The following is a 21,618-nucleotide window of genomic DNA, read 5'->3' as shown; positions in this document are numbered from 1 at the left end:
AATATAATTACTATATGTCGAGCATTTTTGTTTTTATAGAAACATCATATTTAAATAAATTTACATATTTGAACAATTAGCATGAACTCCAAGAAACATATACATAAACATTACCTTTAGTTTAGATCAGATCCAGCCAATATAACTAAAACAAAACGAAAAAGTCATCAATATATATGAAAGCAGTGAAATTCTCCTAGAAATCTCCAAATATGATCAACTGTGATCCCTACTGCACGTTTTGCTACTACATTGATCGACAAACCCCATTAATAAAGTGACAAACTCGAGCTTTCTGTTGACGTATTGTATATTTACATTTACTAATTGTACTAAAATAATGCTATAAGTTGTACAGTATAAGTTAGTACTATAAACAATAATGTAATTATCTATAATTACGTAAAAATTCAGTCTCTATTCATTGTTTGTGATTAGATCATTAGGATGTCGTCGATAGTTTTAGATTTAGTTTATTTGATCCATTTGTACTTTGGATAGCAAATTTAATTTTTTCATAGCATCACTCTCCACTATTCTTGCTTCCAAGCAAAATTTTATCTAATTTTTTCTTCCCTGATACTGTGAATTTCACATTCTTCAACTTCATTACGATTATTACAATTTTTGCTACAATTCTTGATGAACAAACCACATTAGTAAATTAGCTACTGCCGACCTTCTTGAAGTCTCCTGCTATTTCAGTGAAAATTCCTGTTCCGATTCCTATTTGATGTTGTTGAGGATGATTTGTTATATATTTGTTACCTAACATTCACACAATAAACAAAATTGATGCTGTTTGGATTTTATAAGTTTTAAAAATTTAACCTTACATTCTGCACTTACCCTTGTTCCATATTTTAAAACCAAGTTGAACCACCAGGAATAACACAACAATTTAATTGTTATTAGTATAGAATTACTAATGTAATACAAAATCTAAATATTCAACATTTTAGAGTATCTTTCTACATAATAATTATTTTTATCCTTTATTTGATGACTCCATTTATGAATACATTATATAATATTTATAATTTAAGGTTTTATTATGTTTAACTTATAGTGAAATTTTCACATATGAGCATACAGCCTTTTCCCTTGGTGCTGAATATATTATCTGACGATTCTGCAATATATTTTAGTCATTAGAGAGTTGTATATGTTTGAAATCACTTCAGCAATATACAAACAGAATAGTAAAATTGTATGAACATTTATCTTCAAACGAGTTGTATTTCAATCGTATTCGTATTTTCTTCCTTATAAATTTGTGTATGTGTTACTGGCCATACTAATAACAATGTTGATATTTAAGAGACGCCCAGATGGTACATGTTATTTTATCAATAAACTTTTTTTCAGGAAAAGAACACTGTATACGTACCGTTGAAAAATGATTCACATATTTTATGTTCTTATGTCATTGTGAATAGTATGATTATAAATAAAAAAATACATGCCTCCGAGGGAAACGATGAGCACAGTCTAGCGATTGTTGGTTATTTATATTAGTGTTGGGAGTTTCCGAGATGAATAGAACGCACAACGAATTCCTTTCGGTCACCAGAAAATTCTATCTGCTCCCAAATACTGCGTGTTCTTCTTCAATCTCATTATCTCTAAGATTATGAACTCGGCTTGCGTTATGGGTACATCGACCAATATTTCGATACTCACTGGTGGCATTTTATGAAACACATTACACCTCAGAGAAATCAATATAAAATCAGCGTGAAACTCATAAACAAAGTATTGCTTGCTTTTGGATTGCAAAAAAACAACGGTATTTGAAATTATGTATGAATGAACGAATGAATTAACTGAGAGTCTTTTTCTTTTTGTTGGTATAAAATATGTTATGGCTTCAAATAATTTGTGTATTTAACCAGTATCAAGTTAAAAGCAACGATATAAAATAATGAGTTCGTAAAGTAGCGTCCCTTTTACTAAACTTTCATTCAATCATAGACATTGTCAAGATTTGTAGACTTAAAAACATCGTAAATTTATATTAATGAGTTTATTTAATAGAACTGTTTAATTTAACAAGGCTGGCTAAATTGAGTCCTTTATACTTAGAAACCAATTAAACAAAAGTCAATAACAGGTCAATTGAAAAGTTCCCGGCCTACTATAGTAAAACACATTTTTGGACAAAATTAGTTTTTTTAATACAACATAATTCCCTTCAAGGGTGATACACTGATTAATAGCGATCATCCAAGTGTTCGATACCATATTTGTAGTACAATTTATCCATTGCTTCAAAATAGGCCTCAGTTTTAGCGATGAGCTCTTCAGTCCTCAACAGGAAATAGTGGCTGGGGGGCAGATCTGGAGAAAGCCCAATTCAAGGATTTTTGCCATCGGTTTCACTGACTTGTGACATAGTGCATTGTCTTGGTGAAGCAGCACTTTCTTTTTCTTCAAATGGGGACGTTTTTCGGCGATTTCGTCCCTCAAACGGTTGAATAACGCTATGTAATAGTCGTTGTTGATGGTCCTTCCTTTCTCAAGTTAATCGGCACTGTCCGGAAACTCGTCATCAAGCCAAGTTTTTGCTTCAACTATATGTTTTCCCTTCAAAAAGCAATATTTTATCAACACGCGAAATTTCTTTTTATCTATTATATCTTACTATCTTTATGTTTTTTCACAATAACAAAAGTTGTTTCACACAAAATGCTATAATTCACAAACTAATAATCCGACAACTCTCAAATTTATACACGTATCTTTTGAAGGTTAGGGCTAACTAAAAAATATGTGGATTTAATTCTATTAACGCCATCTATGTATCAGGCCGGAGATTTTCAATTGCCCTGTTATGTCAATGTTTAACTGCCTTCTGTACCACTCTCTTTATATTATGAGTGTTAAATGTAAATATCTTTCCCGGAAACTATATTTCTATTTTAAACAAACCTTATCTTGACAATGACGAGTACAAGAAAAATCAAATTATCCAATTTGGTACGGTGGTTTTAAAGTTATGCGCATACATTTCCACGATTAATTTATATTCCTATAGATAATAAACTTAGTTCAAAAAAGAGATTCTATATTCGACTGTATATTTTTTATATACATTCACCGATTTCCCTCGAATTGTGGACCGATTTTCAAATTTCATTTCACAAGAGTGAACTTCCGTGGTTATCCCATTGAAACCTAGTCGGGATCTGATGGTGGAATTCGGCAAATCCAGAGAAACTATAAAATTTCAAAGGCACGTACGTATAATGCTTTCCCATATATTTTTGTCTAAAATAATCAGATATAATATATTAACTGTATATATTGCAATTGAGCTGATGCAACGGAAGACACAACTCCTCAGTCAGTGCTAAAACCGTTCAGTTTGCTTTTTAAGCGTTAACCATATCGCATGGGAAGCCGTAAAAATATTGAAGCCAACTGCTTCTATGGTGTAGTAGTTAAAGCGTTCAGATCATGCTCGGAGGCCGCGGGTTCGATTCCCGGTGGGGGCAACGATTTTTTGTTGTTCTAGTTTGGTTTGGTCTCAATTCACCTAAGCTAGGTAGCAGACCCCGGTGCCTAAAGCGTTCCTTATTGTCGATAATTGATTCTTTATTCCTATTTTTGCTCATACGGACTGCACTTTTACTTGGCCTATCCATTATAATACTTAATAAAATAACTGGGTAAATTATCGAGTATATATCTAAAACTAAAAAGAGAAAAAAGGAACTCACTAAAAATTAAAAAATAATCAGTTCAAACAGTTGGTAGTGGTTAAAATAATATTGTAAATAGATAAATAGGTTTAGGTAGGTATTAAGCTGAATTGTGTGTATATAGTAGAATACAAAATACGTGTAGTAGATAGGTTAAATAGGTTTTTGTTTATTTTCATTTAAATATTACAAGGACTATTATGGACATATTTTATTTTAAAACATTATTTTCTCTTAAAAATATATATTGAGTTCCTGATTTATTCTTTGAAGTCGCTTCAATTTTTTAAAAATATTTTATGACACACACTTTCTTTATGCAGATCAGCTAAAAGTTTCGGCTATCGAACAAATATTTGTAATTAATTATCACATAGATAATTTGAACTTTCACATTTGTCTTGCAGTTTCTATGGCCCTTTTTTAGCCCTGTCAGATACATCTCAATCTGTATATTATGTTTGCCAGTAGGATTCCTGTACCACATAAAATGTTTTATTGTTCGTTATATGTATCCTATTTCATATAAAACAACTTACACGGAGCCACACAACAACTTGTTGATGCACTTGACATCGTAAAGATAAACTGACTCATAAGTTTTACAGTCACTCAATAAAAGCTATTTATAACAACTTAAAATCATTTGATGCAGTATTACCAATTACCATAAAGTATTTATAGGAAATAAATATTTAGTGGCAGTAAAATGAAATGTATTTGAAGGATTATATGTCTGTCGTAAATGTTATTGTTTAAACGTAAGTTATTTAGAATAACACTCTATACATATTTACGCGTTTTTCTTGCCCATGCTGTAGATATGAGTCATGATAATCAAGTCTAGAGACTCTCAAATTCTTGACATAATTTTGAAAAACAGCCAGGTGTTATAAATAAAGTTATGTTTCGTGATATGTTTAAAGAAACTGGAGTATATCTAATTTGAATACTGAACATTTATCATAAATGTCCGTTAATTTTACTGCCAACAGTTCTGTGCAGTACGTTATGTAACATGTAACAACAACGCCGATTCGCTCTTATTGAAAAACCTATATTAACATATTCTTGCAGCAATAATTCAAAATTAATATTAGTTCCTGTCATATTATGTCGAGATGAAGAATATTTTGTTAAAAATTACCGGATATTGATCATTTGAATAGAAAGATCGAGGATTTTAGTTTCAGGGTGGAGTGAGGAAGGAGTCCCTAAGTTACCACAACTATCCTTAATACTTTCTTATATTAATTGCATCTTACATTAAACATACCGAGTACTATCTTAATTTATAAATTAATTTGTTACTACAATTTATTTTGTTACTACTTTTTTTTTGTTGTACTTGTATCAATAGATAAGGAGTAGGTAGTATGGAAGTAGGAGAGAAGGGCATAAGCATACTGAAGCCGAAGTTAAGTGTATCACATGTACTAAAGAATTTCGTGTGATTTGGTTTGCTTCAATCTTCTGATATCCTGTGTGTTGTCCTGTAGCGGTATTGATTCCGCTTCACTGTGCTCTTGTAACCTTATTTAATGTTTAAAAAATAAGTAAAGATCACTATGCAGTTCTCTGTTGATAACTTAGCGATACGTATTGGTAATTATTCGAGGAATGTTGTAATGTCAACGTTGGGTTACTATTTAGTTTGATGTTTTACTGCAGTCCCATGGTTGCTACTACTAGAGCGTAACATCTAACTACCCAGTAGAGTTATTTGATTTTGAGCCGGATCTGCTATGTTTTTTATCTAACATGATGTTTCTGATTTATCCTACCATCGATATGAACGCCAATGTATTCAGCTGAATTTTTGGTCAATTCGTCGTAGCAAAATATTAATATTGACAGATTTCAAGCTACTAAGCTATATTTTCTAGTTTGTAGTCCATTTGTGGATCTTGTTAACTGCCACTTATACTTTTTCTACAGCCTTAAGAAGCCTTTATGTTTTAACATAATAACTGTGTCGTAGTCAAATAAACCAAGTATTCTTTTGTTCCGGGGATCAGCAGTGTATAGCAAGATATATTAATAGCCCCAAGACATTACCATGGGAATTCCAGCCGTAATAGGTTTAAATATTAAGAATGCCTTTTCTGGCATTTCTACATTTCCATATTGACAATATCTCCACTGTAACAATTTGCTCATTTTATAGATTACTCCCTCATGCAATACCCGGTTAAAAGCTTGTGGGATGTCCAGAAATATTGCAGAGCAGTATATCATTACTTCCAACTCGTTTTCGATAACCGCTGTTACTCACTTGGTAGATTGTTGAGTGATTTCGAAATCCACACTTGAAATCTGGTATTCTTATAAATGGTTTAATACGTTTTAACATTTTATAAAATAATTTTTATACCACAGATAGTAGCGAAATAGGCCTGTAAGATTCAACTTGTTCCACGGGTTTGTCAAGTTTTTTCAACATAACTATTTGTGCAACATAACAACATTCCTTTCGCAGCAATTTTTTCAACCAACCGGGTGTAATATCATCAATTCCTTCCTAGGAACCTTTTTACGGCTTTTTACGAGATTGTTATCAATTTTCGTAGCTACTTTGTTGGAAAATCACATCTATAGCTAAATCGGGCTGATAGGCATGATTTATATCCATTGTAGATTATATGTTATTCAGCTGGAATACATTAGTTAATTATAGAGCGAATATATCAACTTTTTTATCGTTGAGTCGAACCCAATCATTTCGATCATGTTTAATAGGCGGCACTCTATAACAATTGCTCTTTTAAATGTTCCAGTTACTTTCCATACCGAGTAATGTTTAGCTGCATCTGGTCTTAATTCATTTACAGATTTTTCGAAGAAATTCTGCTTAACTCTTTGAATTTGCGTGATTAATAATTACATTAAATATTTGTCTTAATTAGAAGATTTCTGGTTGTATGTCATACTCTTCAAACTTCTATTTCTTCTTTTTCCTTTACCAGTTTCCTAACTTCCATTGGGTTACTTACCTCATATTCTCATTTTTCTCTTGATGTTGTTTGTTTTAAACTTGTCCCAGTTCGTAAATTCAATAGCAAGATTTGTTTTTTGTTTTTTATTCAGGATTATCGCGTCTACTATTAAAAACGCTGTGGTTTAATCAAATTAATTAGGTTTCACAAACTATTGATGTTAATTTTATTTGATCAGATTCAAAATGTAAAAATCCAGTAGGTTAATTTATTATTGTCGGTGGGGCAGTAAGTAGGTTAGCACTTGAATAATAACTACAATGTTTAATATTACTTGCCCTGAGTATATAATTCCATTTTTTCAGGTATTATTAAATGTGAACCCCAAGCTGCATGGTTAATACAAGTCCACTCCAATAGTTAACATTGGGCCTAATTTTGTTATATATTTTACTAATAACAATTTGTTAAAATATAACTGTGTTGTTGTTGTATCATTTAATATCTTGGTGAACAGTATATCACTAACCGCAGAAGTATAAGTGCTAACTATCTTAGCTTGTATCGTAGCTTGCTTCTTTTTAATATCGTCTTGGAAATGTTATATAATTTGTTTTGCAATAAAATCTATTCTATCTCGAACACGTTTACTAAGGTGTATTGTCTAGTAGTCATCATTGTTGAGATTTTACGGTTATTAATTGATATACTGAGATTAGTTTTAACAAACAGCTTTATTTAGTACACCCATCTAAACAGTTAAAGACTCTATATAAACTAACTAATGAATTATCGATATACAAAAACAAAAACGTGATTTCTCTCTTGACTGACTTCTATATATCTGACAACGACATAACTCGAAAGTCCCTAGAAACTAGTAACATTTCATTATTGTACTTACAGATTTCCTCTTTTAACTAAAGAAGAAATAGTTACGTTAACATTTTCCCAATTGTTAAGTACAATAATCAAATAAAGAAAAAAATTCAATCCTATAGCAATCCTAAACTAAATGTCTGCCATCTGCTGCTCCGTCGAGACATGTTGAATTCCGTTGTTAGTTGTCCTTGACTGGTAGGCCAGATCTAGTCTGGTCCCAAGCATTAGATACATTAATGATCCAACTCCGACTTCTCAGTTTGGAAACTTCTGATTGCAAAGAATATAATTATACAAAGACTGAGGCTTTTTTAAAGTTGATCCATCTATTAGACTGGCATCTAGTCTGTCTTATTGAAGCTTTGAAACAATTTAATTAAAGTCTTCCTTTGAACTGTTTCTCACACAATCTTGTGACTCATAATTAACAGTTTCCTTGTCTGGTTTCACGTCTTGAATTCAATATGTTCATTACAACCTCCGGGTTTCTCTTCGAATTGTACATATCTAGACAAAATAACGCTTTGATTGCTGCTTTGTACAGAGTACTATTTAGTGCACGAAAACCACATCACTTCAATTGGCCATGAATCTTTATAGAACAGGGCATAGGCGTTGACTCAAACTTACTATTCTTATTTCAGTCATGAGCAGCTAGAGCAGGAAACACATTTTTGGAAATATTCGGAACATACCAGACATCCTTCAATGTAACTTCCTCACATCTGTCTTTAATTGTTGATGAGTCTTTAATTGTCTTTAACTGTTCCTTTTCCATAAGAATTTAAAAATTATTTTCCAGCACTTTTAATGCATTGTGGTTAACCGAGTGCTTCATAGCTGACAAAATAATCTGGCCTATTTGTCACATACTTCATAGCCCCATTGTCAATCTACCAATTGTTTTCGTCTACTTCTGCAGAAAAAATCTCACCACATGTCGTTTATACTACTGTGTTTGTTCGAGTGTCCCGTCCTTTTCCTTCTTCAGAGTTGCATCCTTAGACGGTCGTCCATCAGCAATCCACTTTTGACATTGTCTAATCCAATGGCAGGGTTGTTTGCAATAGTTACAAGTATTTTTTCCCTTAAACTAATTTCTAATTGTGTTACCCTGATTTAACTTTACATGACTTTACCACTAAAACTTCCTGTTTAACTTTTATATCACTAATTTTTGTAAAATTCCTTTCAAATATGTGAAGTTGTTCTTTTAGCTCTTCGAAGGTCCTCATGTTATTCCTAGTTAACAACATCCAACTTGATTTGAAAGTTTCAAAGTTTGCTGGTAGAATATGCAGAACTTTGCATACTAACATTAAATCAGATAACTCAATTTCGTTTTAGGCTTTAAGACCGTTATTTAATTCGTTCCACAAACCTGACAAACCTCCTGGTGCAAAAACCAAACTCAACCAAATGCAAAAAGTCTGTACAAATCTTAAATAAATGAGACTTGGACGATGCTTCCAAATTTTGCTTCAATGCCTCCCACACTTCATAAGCCGTCTCTTTCTCCACAAATTTTTGATATACAGCACATATTGCTGCACCTGTAATCATAGACTTGGCATAACTATTAGCTTTTCTATACAAATCCGATTGCAGTTTATGATTCTTCACCATCTTTTCATCAGCTTCTGCCGCCAACGCGCTCGATTTCACCAACGTGCCCTCGATTGCACCTAAATCTCTCTCGTGGAAATCTAACAAATCTCAAAATTTACGCTTCCACATCGGCTATTCCATTTCACTGTTTAGCTGTTAAACACTTTCATGTGTTTAATTAAATCGATTTCTGTTTATTTGCCAACTATTTAGTCTCAAAATTAATAACCTCCATGGAAAAATATCTATTTACGGACACGAAACTGGACACATAACCTGTTGAAATTTTATGGTTATTAATTGATATACTGATTAGTTTTAACAAATAGCTTTATTTAATACACCCTTCTAAACAGTTGAAGACTCTATATAAACGAACTAATCAATTAATCTATATACAATAACAAACAACAACAACGTACAACATGTATATATATATATATATATATATATATATATATATATATATAATATATATATATATATATATATATATATATATATATAATATATATATATATATATATAATATATATATATATATATATGTATATATGTATACAGCTACATAACACTAAAGTCCCTAGAAACTAGTAACATTTCATTATTGTACCTAATATAGATTCCTTCATCTAATGAAGAAATATTTACTTTAACAATCATAACCCCGTCTTTAAGCTAATTTTTTTATACCGATTATATTAGATAATAACAGAGCTACATCTATGTGATATTAATTAAAATTTTATTGTTGTTATTGTAAAAAAAAACAATATTATGTTAAATGGTTAAATATCAATTTCCCTCCTTACCTATATATCTTATTTAACACTCTATTAGCTAGTTAACATTGACATAACACAATATAATATACAAAATCATATTTACCCTATTTATATATTTTGAAATAAATAATTTATTAATATTAATCAATTAGACATATCGATTAGTGAGCAAAATATTAAATGTGTAGTGGATTATTTTTGTATTTTGTCCTTAGAGCTTGTTTTCTCTAAACATTTTTCTAATTTACCAGCATCTGCTAAATTTAACTTATTTCATAAAGATAAATATATACGTTATACTTTTTTCTTGTTGTTTATGTGTCAGAAACTATTGTAACGAGTAAAGATGCTAATATATACAAAGGCTAAGGTGTGTCTATTTCTATTTCTAGGTCCATGGTAATATAAAACATTTTATTTAGAGACAAGAAGTAAATTGGATAGGGTAGTTAATAATTAGGAGGTCAAAGCCTCAAAAACGATTAAAATATAATAATCAATCAAATATTTAACATGCATAGTGACATATGATATTTAACTGAGTGAATTTTGAAAAGAAAAAGTTATGGCGAATGAAAAAGAACACAAGAAAAAAGAATAAAAGAAAACCCAATAATGTCAAGAAAGAAGGGAAGATACCAGAAATTAAAAAAAAAATGAGGAAATTTTGGTAAGTGAGATATGAACCATACGAGTATTGATTAGCAGCAAATGGGACTAAAAAGGAAGAGGCCAGGATTTATGAAATAAATAAAGGCCTCCCGTTTATATATAGTGAATGGAAGAGAAGAGAAGAATCAACAGTTGTGGGCTGCATAACAAAGAAAAAGCTGCACCAAGAAATATAAAAAAGGACAACGTATTCAGAAGAATGAATTCTGAAAAAGTTGGAAAAAATAACATATAAATATATATTATGTTCCATAACAATCTATTTTAATAAATTTAATATTAATAATATTAAATATCTGTTTTCGGACACAAAACTGGGCACATAATCTTTTGAAATTTTACGGTTATTAATTAATATACTGATTAGTTTTAACAAATAGCTTTATTTAATACACCCATCTAAACAGTTGGAAGACTCTATATAAACGAACTAATCAATTAATCTATATACAATAACAAACAACAACAACGTACAACGTGGTTTCTCTCTTAACTTACACTTGTTATATATATGTATATATATATATATATATATATATATATATATACACATAACAACTACATAACACTAAAGACCCCGGAAACTAGTAACATTTCATTATTGTACTTAACATATATTCCTTCTTTTACTTTAACAATCATAACCCCGTATTTAAGCTAATTTTTTTGATACTGATTATATTAGATAATAAGAGAGCTATATCTATGTGATATTAATTAAAATTTTGTTGTTATTATTGTAAAAAAACAATATTATGTTAAATGTTTAAATATCAATTTCCCTCCTTACCTATATGTGTTATTTAACATTTTATTAGCTAGTTAACATTGAGATAACACAATAATTATATTGTAAATATTGCGTATAATAATATAGTATATATATTGTATATTATATTGTCTATAATTATATATATTAATATAAAATCATATTTACCCTAATTGTATATTTTGGAAAAAATAAATTATTAATATTAATCAATTAGACATATCGATTAGTGAGCAAAATATGTACCAAATCTCGAGATATGCCATAATTGAGCGTAAGGGAGTTTATATATGGGGAGATATTAAATAAGTTGGTATATCAATGCCCTCTGGAACGTGTTAATTAGAGACGCATTCCTAGCGATCCGCTGGTCAAGGGAGAATTTCATCCCTTGCGTGGGCTGACCGCATAGTTTGACCTGATTCTCTTAATCACCCCTATTAAATTGACAAATTTATTTTGGTCAGAAGCTGTTCTCCTTAGTAAGGGCGTTTTATTGGTCGTCCCTTTCAATTTGCTTTATCCGATATCGTCTTTATGACAGATTTATGCCTCGTTTAATCTTAAGGTGAGTGGTGATTCTTGAGTGAGGGCGCAAACATGTCCTATTTTATTTACATGGCTTTATAATATGGAATAAGTTGTTAAGAGAGTAACTCGAAATAATAATTGGGTTAAATTCCACTTAACTTTCAACAATATGTCGGATTATTTCAATGTTTATCAGCCGAAATGGTATTTGGTGTATACAGATGGATTAAAAAAGTCTGCAATTAAGTCAAAGTCCAAGTCCTGCAATTTAGAAGATAACAAGTGTAACAAAAATTAAGCTAAGTTTATATAACAAAAATTTTAGATTATTATTAAAATATTATAGAGATTTTTTAAGAATAATTTAAATACTATTCAGAAAGTTCCCTGTATACATTTAATCCAGTACTATATAAAATTGATCATGAGAAATTAATTTTTTTCCTAGAATATTATATTAATTAGTACTCTACATCCACTAGTATTGCTTAATTTAACTGAAACAATGAATTATATATTTGTAAAGAAAATAAAAGAAACAAAGAAACTGAAAATATGTGTGCGTCAAAAGTTTGAAAATATTCACCTACCTGGGCTCTTCTTGTACTTGTCCTCTTAACCCGGGCTGTTTCTCTTCTCTATGTGTACCCACTACCTCCTCAATAATATTATATGTGTTCTCTGAAGACGGCTTCAGTTCGTGACCATTTACTGTGTGTTTCCAATTTTCCAAGCTTCCCCCTGGATTTTCACTATTTCCTTCGTAGACACTTCCCTCCGTCTATTCGCCGAGATAGTTAATTCCTTAATTCTCCTACGATGTATCTTGTTGGATAGATATCAGCTAATGCTTACGCGAATCCTCTCTCATGTTAGGACAGGAAATGAGTAAGCATATGCTGCGGTGAAACCTGCCATCCAATACCGAAATCCCTAACAAGAATATAAGCATCCATACTTACCTCAACCCCATCGTCAAAAGCTTTACCAGTCACAGCGCATTAATCCCATATTTTATCGAATATATGAAAAAACTATTTGAATTCAAGCTTTTTCGGTTTCCTTCTTCGGTCCCCTACCCTCTCCCATGTGAAATATTGTTACTTCTCCCACTACCGCTTGATGTACTCAAACGTTCCAGTAATTTGGAATTTGGTGATCATTTGCCTCCCTTTGGCTTTCTCCTCCTAAGTAACTGCCTTCGCCGTTTCTCCACTGGAATACGATTTTAACTAAATAGCTACATGAACCCTCGTCTATGAAATTTCCTGGAAAGATCCTATACTATCATAGAATTTGGCTTAAACAAGTCGGCCCCTTAACTCCTAACAAAAATTGGATGTTGAAATTGAATTGAATGGTGTATTATTCAACTGTTTTGCCCCTTCCGGTCATCTTAAATATTGATATCTCGTACTTCCTTATTCCTTAATCACCACAAATATATAAACATATATATATATATATATACATATATATATATATATATATATATATATGCTCATGTTAGTCGCTATCGTTCATATATAAAATGCGGTGTTAACAACAAATAGTACAGTTGTAGAAAAGGGACAAAAAATATTATATAAACGTATATATATAAAATTATTAAATATACACATTTTCAATCTAACAATAAAACGTTCTAAACAAACACAATTTAATTCTTTTGTTTTTTAATTTATAAATAAATAACAAAGTAATATTAATACATCTTCATTCGTCAGAAACAGAAATGTTCATGTCGTTGTCTTGAATCCTTCGCAGTTATGATTAAACGTAGGGATTTAGGGGTTGCGGATTTGAATGTAGCAGTGCGTCAAATTATTATATTTGTAGTCAATTCAAGTTCATAGTGGATTATTTTTGTATTTTGTCCTTAGAGCTTGTTTTCTCTAAACATTTTTCTAATTTACCAACATCTGCTAAATTTAACTTATTTCATAAATATAAATATATACGTTATACTTTTTTCTTGTTGTTTATGTGTCAGAAACTATTGTAGGGAGTAAATATGTTACTATATACAAAGGCTAAAGCGTGTCTATTTTTATTTCTAGGTCCGTGATAATATAAAACATTTTATTTTGAGACAAGAACTAAATTGGATACGGTAGTTAAAAATTAGGAGGTCATAACCTCAAAATCGATCAAAACAGATAATAATCAATCAAATATTTAACATGCATAGTGACATATGATATTTAACTGAGTGAATGATGAAAAAAAACCAAGGTTATGGCGAATGAAAAAGAACACAAGAAAAAAAAGTAAACCTAATAATGACAAGGAAATAGGGAAGACACCAGAAATTAACAAAAATGAGAAAATTTTGGTAAATGGAACTATGGACCATACGAGTATTGATTAGCAGTAAATGGGACTAAAAAGGAAGGGGTCAGGATTTATGAAATAAGTAAAGGCCTCCCGTTTATATGTAGTGAATGGAAGAGAAGAAAAGAATCAGCAGGTGTGGGCTGCATAACAAGTACAAAGCTGCACCAAGAAATATAAAAATGGACAATGTATTCAGAAGAATGAATACTGAAAAAGATGGAAAAAAATATAATAATGCTCAAGGACAAGACAAAACGACTGTTAACAAAGAAAAGTTCTGGGAATATATAAATAACAGAAAAGTACGGAGAGGATGTCAAAAATGAGAAAGGTAAAAGAATTCTTGATATTTGGTCTTTTCCATAATATGATAATAAATATATTAATTGTTCATAACAAATCCATAAAAACAAAAGAGAAGTAAAAAATGTTTGGGTTGTTATATGGTTCGGTGAATGGAAGTAATTCGAAATGAAACTGTGGCATTTACATTACGTGACCGTTATTTATTGGCAAATAAAAATATCGAAAATATAGTAGATAGATAGGGTTAGCTGAAGCCGAGACTTGGGCAGTCCATGAACATGGGCACGTCTGAACTGAACGATTGCCAGTCACTGAATGATCGAAAGTACACTTTAATAGAGACGACAGTAAAAATTTTATACGTCCATGGTCTATACAAGTTTCAATTGGCTAGAACTGCAGATGCGCACTTGTTCTAATCTAGCCTTAGAGTTTTCACGTCCTTTTCTATATACGCCTTATTGTTTACCATAGTTGCGGTTAAAAGTCACTTTTAGGTTAATTGTATTTACATTTTGTTGAGCCTATGAAATCATAGGCAAAATTATGGTTTGAATTATTAGTAAAATAATATCATTCTATAACACTAATTTTGTAGATTGCTATGGAACAAAGGGTATATTTTTATATATATTATATATATATATATATATATATATATATATATATATATATAGGTTATATAAGGTTCGAATTATTAGTAAACTATTATCATTTTATAACAATAATTTTGTAGAATGTTATAGAACATAGGATAGGTAATATATATATATATATATATATATATATATATATATATATATATATATATATATATATACATATAGCGCTCATTTTACCTAAGCAATAATTATATTACCTCAACAAAATGTAAATATAAAATTAACCTAAAAATGACAAGGCGTATATAGAAAAGAACACGTAGTTGTGAAAACCGTCAGCCTAGATTAGAACAAGTGCGCATACGCAGTTCTAGCCAATCGAAACTTGTATAGGCATGAATGTATAGGTTTTTTACTGTCGTCTCTTCAATAGTATCCCAGACCAAAGTTTCGGGGTTGCCAGATCGTAATCGTTTACTAGTTGGCGCTACTGGCCCGTGTTCAACATTTGGAATTATATTTCTGGGTATTTTGTAGACCGTTATTCTCTACGATGTAAAATTCGACATGCCTCAAGGTCGTTACACCATAAATAATAGAGTATATGTTGATAGATTGGGGAAACATAAGAGAGATTGCGTATGTATGAGGTTGAGATAGAACTAGGAAATAATTATGAAATAGTATTAATGATAATAAAGTCCGACAATTAACAATGAAACAAAAACAATCAATAAAGAGATGTAAACTGTTTGAGGCTATAAAAGCTCAAATGTTACTAAATGAAATGATAAGCAGACGATATACAGGGAGAGCCAGAAGTAATAAAATCATATGCTAAATGTAAATAATACAAAGAAAATAAATTAATCCAAGGTAAATCATCCCCAAGCTATATTAACAGAATGCGTTGGCCAAACGTGTGATAATTTGACCACCTAGAGAAGACATAGTAGAGTTGATAGCACTAGTACTGATTGGATGGTACAAATTAGAGTAACATTATTATTTAGATACTATTGACATACAATAATTTTTTATTGGTTAATTAGTGTTATTATATAATGTTTTAGTAGATAATTATACGTTAAATAATAAAATAGGTTATTGCTTATTTTGGTTCAAAGTTTGTTCAAAAATTAAAATTATCTTAAAAACTTATGACAGTTCGTTTAGACATAAATATCCTCTATCATTCGTTGATATTTTCAAATATCTGTAATATTAAAGATTTATAAGTACAGATGTGTTGAAATATGGCTATTTTTCATTCCTACCTAAGCTATATTGTTTAAACACGTTCTATTTTCATTTCCCTTTGTTCTATAGCAATCTACAAAATTAGTGTTACTAAATTATTAAATTTTGCTAATAATTTACATCTTACATGCGCATTTTTGTATTGTCTGCTAATAATTTTTTTTATTAAATAACAAACTGATTGAATAACTAATTAAAGAGAAATGTAAAAAAAATAAAAAAATATAAAATTATATTATAATTAATAAAATTCATATCCAAAAAAAAAACTTTTATGCAATTAAATTTCAACATTTTATCTTCCGTTTTTTTTCCTGTTTCATAGTTGCTTAGCGACATCAATTTAATAGTATCTATAGTAGTGTCTTTTCGTTTTTTATACTAAAACCAGACATTGAAACTTTCTCCGTTAAAATTATATTTATTTGTATAATCCAAAAGTTCCGCAAGTATTCCGCTCCTTATTAATTTTAATATTTTTTTGTCTAAGATCATTATGTACTGTGAAATGTAAAGTCTTTAAATTTACTTTTTACGTTATCTGGGACAGAAGATGTAAACAAACATACATACCTTGCTTCTATAAAATTAGTCTCAACTTGTCGGTCTACTGATTTACTCATAATTGAATGTAAACAAAAATTACAATTAATTTCTTTCCTCTAAAGCTCTAATAGATCCAAAAAAAAAATCCAAACTATTTTGGTTAAGAGGACATATTTATACAGATACTTACAATATTTTCTTTGAAGAAATTAACAATCTGAAAGAAGTTATTGAATTTTTAATTTATGACTTTCTATTACATTTAATTTTACTTTGGAAATAAAATGTTACCATATTTAAGTAGTGAATCACTTTTTACCAAAATTCTATTTAATTCTCTCTTAAAGATTTGAATTCAGAAGCTTAGCTCTTAGTGGAATTTCAACTATAAAATAGTATATCGAATTATGTTAATTAATTAATTAAATTTATATGTTTTTATCCATATGTTTTTATATAGCCCTAAACCTCAAAAGATGCGTGTATAAATTTGATCGCTGTCGGATCATTAGTTTGTGAATTATAGCATTTTGAGAGAAGTAACTTTTGTTATTGTGAAAAAATGGATAAAAAGGAATTTCTCCTGTTGATAAAATATTGCTTTATGAAGGGACAAAATACGGCTGAGTTTCCGGACACTGCCCCAGGAAAATTAACCATAAAGGATTGATATGCTGATGTGGTAAAATACACACCGAAGACGGTGAACGCAGTGGATGCCCAAAAGGGGTTGTTACCGACGAAAAAAATCCACAAAATTATTTTGAATTACCACGAGTTGAAACTGAATGAAATAGCAGATACTCTAAAGATATCATCTGAACGTGTACATGATATCATTCACGCATATTTGGGTATGAGAAAGCTCTGTGTAAAGAAGGTGTCGCTCGAGCTCACTTTTGACCAAAAACAAGGACGAATTGATGATTCGGATTAGTGTTTGAAGATGATCAAGCGTAATAAACCCGAGTTTTTGCATCGATGTGTGACAATGGATGAAACATGGCTCCATCATTTCACTCCGAAATCCACTCGACAGTCATCCGAGTAGACTGCACATAATGAACCCACTCCAAAACGTGGGAAACCGCAACAGTCGGCTGGCAAGGTCATGGCGCCTGTATTTTGAGATGGGCATGGACTAATTTTCATTGACTACCTTGAAAAAGGAAGGACCAGCAACAGCGACTATTACATAGCGTTATTGGACCGTTTGAAGGACGAAACCGGCGAAGAACGGTCGCATTTGAAGAAGACAACGCACCGTGTCAAAATTTCATGAATTGGGCTTCGAATTGCTTCCTCATCCACCGTATTCTCCAGGTCTGGCCCCCAGCGACTATTTCCTGTTCTCAAATCTCAAACAAATGCTCGATGGGAAGAAATTTTCGTCGAATGAAGAAGTGATTGACGAAACTGAGGCCTATTTTGAAGCAAACGACAAATCGTACTACAAAAATGGTATCGAGAAGTTGGAGGGTTGCTATAGTTAGTGTATCACCCTTGAAGGGAATTATGTTGAATAAAAAACATTATTTTGACAAAAAAATATGTTTTACTATGGTAGGACGGGAACTTTTCAATTGACCTGTTATGTGCTGGTATAACCAACTTATGGCACTCAAACAGAAACCGGAATTACTTTTTCGCCAAGCAATTAGTTTACTGTAAAAAATGTTGTCTTATTTTTTAGTTTTCCGTAAATAAGACGGACAAACGAATACGTCTTCATTCGTCACGAAAATAAATATCCACTTGTCACGCCCTCGAAACTTCCGCACAACTCTAATTAAGTATGGTGCTCGGTTTTCCATAAACTCAAAAATCTGTTTTTAGACGAGACGAAACGGCGATTGTACGGGGGGAACGCCATGACAAAATAAATCAACTTATTTATAACCCGCAACTATGTGGAATGGAAAATCGTGTTTAGCGGCGGCCAGTAAGTATCACAGTTTCGATTCAGATATAAAAAGGTGAAGCGCGCGTCCGTCGCCGGGTATAACCGGGCAATTTTCGAACTTTTTCGGTTCGCTTTTTAATGTCATCCCGCAACGGTACGGGGAATCGTAAAGTGTCGTTGTATTCGAGAACAGTTACCAACATCGGAATTAAACAGAGATGAAAACGGAATAAGGTTTTGATTGTTACAGCTCCGTTTCGTTCAGGTATAAATGTAATCAATCTTGAGACCAAACAATGAAACGTGCTCTTTTACTTGACGTCACAGGTCAACTGAAAAGTGTTTATAAAATCGTTTTGAATCAGTTTATCTTATGCACTTTTATGCGCTGAGGACGTTTTTGGTATAACATTTATCACGCATAATTCTGTCATAATAAAACATCAATTGCATATCTCAGAAGATAAGGAAAATACAATATATTAACATAATACATACATAAAGTCAATTCAAAACAGCAGTGACACACGTGATCTGTCAAAACGTTGCAATGTTGCCGCAGCAACTTTGAGTTTTGGTACATATAGGCTCTGACATAACAAAATTCTAATCTAAACAAAATAATCAAACAAAAATGTTAGGTATTATAATTCATTTTAACATTATAGTACATCTAATGCATTTATTAACGATGAACTTAAAACTACAATTAATTATACAGTCACAATAATTTATAGGTTAGTTTTTATAGTTTTTTTACACTAGTATAGGTAGAGTTCTAGACGCGTTTTATGTAGTGGTATACCCAAAAGCTTAATCCACCTAATTAACAATTTTATATCTAGGTGATGTATATTTCTTTCATTAGAGAGCATATTTGCCTTTTACGCTTAATTCTTGTGTCCTTCGATACAATGTTTCCTTGTACTGACATTTTAATATCACTATATTTCTCCTTCGTTTGTTATGTTAATACCTGTATACATTTTTCTGGATAAAACTACATTTAATCACGGAATTCTCCTTAATACATTTTCCATATCTGTAAAACAGTTAGTATTTTTCTCTCCTCATAAATTTTAACTAAACTTTCACCTATATTCTGAACAATAACACACATGCGCATAAAGCATTCATATTCTATAACACAATTGCCAACAATTAAAGTATATTAATTGTATACTGACCTTTAGATGTTTCCTCTTTCATTAACCTGTCTTAATAATTGTCAGCATTAGATCATAAACCAACATTCATAAAGTTTCACACTATTCAATCACTCTTACGTTCAGAATCACTACTCAAGTAAATAACTAAGCTGTTTATTTCCAATCTATCAAAAACTTGCTCATGATTCCACCATTTGTCAATTCCTTCTTCAATGTGTCTGATCGAGCTCACACAAACCGAAGGTATTATTTTCGAAAATTTCAATTTCATTTACATTCACTGAGTAACTATTTGAAATAATTATTGATAGTTATTTGATTGTTATTCTTTAACATGCTTTCCTCGAAACTTATTTTGCGTACTTTTTCTCTACCATAACAATAACTGATGGTTCCTCCAAGTTCTTTAACAGCTGATTTTCAATCTACTGCAAAGACAAGGTATGGTTCATTTCTCAATGGTAGTCCCCTTGGACTTAGAGGAAAATATTAATTCTGCCCCAGAAATAAAACCATCGATAGTTATTTCAACGTTTGCCTTTTTCCATCAACTTTTGTTGCCTTTACACTATATTTATTATCATCTTGTCATGAGCGACCCAATTTTATTACTGTATAAATAGGTATAATAATACCTCCGTGATATTATAATATGTTTTTCGAAATTCTATTCCTTTAAAAGCAATCTCTAGAAGTTCCATTAAATCTCTTTGTGGGTTATCGTTACATGATTTAAATCCTATTTTACCCAACAATGTGTGTGTGAACGGACGTTCTACACCTCTCAAATAGCTATATATCTTTTATCTTTTTCGGTTACATGTTCGAACTTCTCTAACAGCATTTTATCTCTTTTTAGCTAGATATGAGAAGGAAAATATTGTCTCACTATAAAACTAATTTACAACTTTTCACAGACAGATATTGGTCATTACTGTTTTGAATTGACTATATATAATATAATACACTAGCAGAAACGACAGACTTTATCTTGTTCAAATGTTTTAAATCCGAAAATATCTTTTTTTTTTTCAAACAGATTGTAATTACCTGCTTCATTTTGATGAAACTATATTCAATGCAATCATTACAATACCCGACGCTATGACACATACAGTTATCACAACTTAAGCTATAAATTAACATATCTTCATATCATATAGTAATATTTTGAACCATCGAAATAGAAATATGCGCATATGGAAACAACGTGTTTACAAAACAAGAAAATTTTACAAAGAACCAATTAAAATACATAACGCTATCAAGCTTGCAGTTGATTGATATTTTCTTATCAAATAGTGATAATTTCGACCAACCAAATATAAATATGCGCATGTGGAAAGCCTCGTTTTTGCAATTCAACAGAATATAGCCAGAAATGTGTTTTCAAAATAACAAATTTTAGTTTCATCCCAGTTTGAATTTCCCGTAAACGTGATGAACAAATCTGGTCCATCACATACTCGCATAACAGCCGTGGAGTCTTGAATATATTTTTGCATATGACGCTGACTACCAGATGATGGAATAAAATGTAAAACAGGTATTCTTCTATCTACGTTACTGGGTATAACATTACGCAAATATGTGTAATCCGCAGAGCGA

General features: G+C 31.0%; 1 protein-coding gene across 4 annotated transcripts in view; it reads left to right on the top strand.

The window, feature by feature from the left end:
- The first annotated feature begins 18,879 nt into the window (after window positions 1–18,879).
- The window catches only part of Scgdelta (Sarcoglycan delta), a 163,348-nt gene continuing 160,609 nt past the window's right edge, over window positions 18,880–21,618 (top strand). For 2 of the 4 annotated variants that reach the window (XR_013007654.1, XR_013007655.1), the window contains exon 1: window positions 18,892–19,106. The gene's annotated coding sequence lies outside the window, so the exon portion shown is untranslated. Of the gene's footprint in view, window positions 19,107–21,618 lie in introns of all 4 variants that reach the window. The other 2 variants (XM_076417385.1, XM_076417386.1) reach the window with 2 other exon arrangements.

This window comes from Rhynchophorus ferrugineus, unplaced genomic scaffold (genome assembly GCF_030347505.1).
Source record: "Rhynchophorus ferrugineus isolate W39M unplaced genomic scaffold, kcgeb_rfMv2 rfM11, whole genome shotgun sequence".
NCBI classification, from domain to species: domain Eukaryota; kingdom Metazoa; phylum Arthropoda; class Insecta; order Coleoptera; family Curculionidae; genus Rhynchophorus; species Rhynchophorus ferrugineus.
Note: the sequence above shows the minus strand (reverse complement) of the source record. Positions and strands in the feature narration are given on the sequence as shown.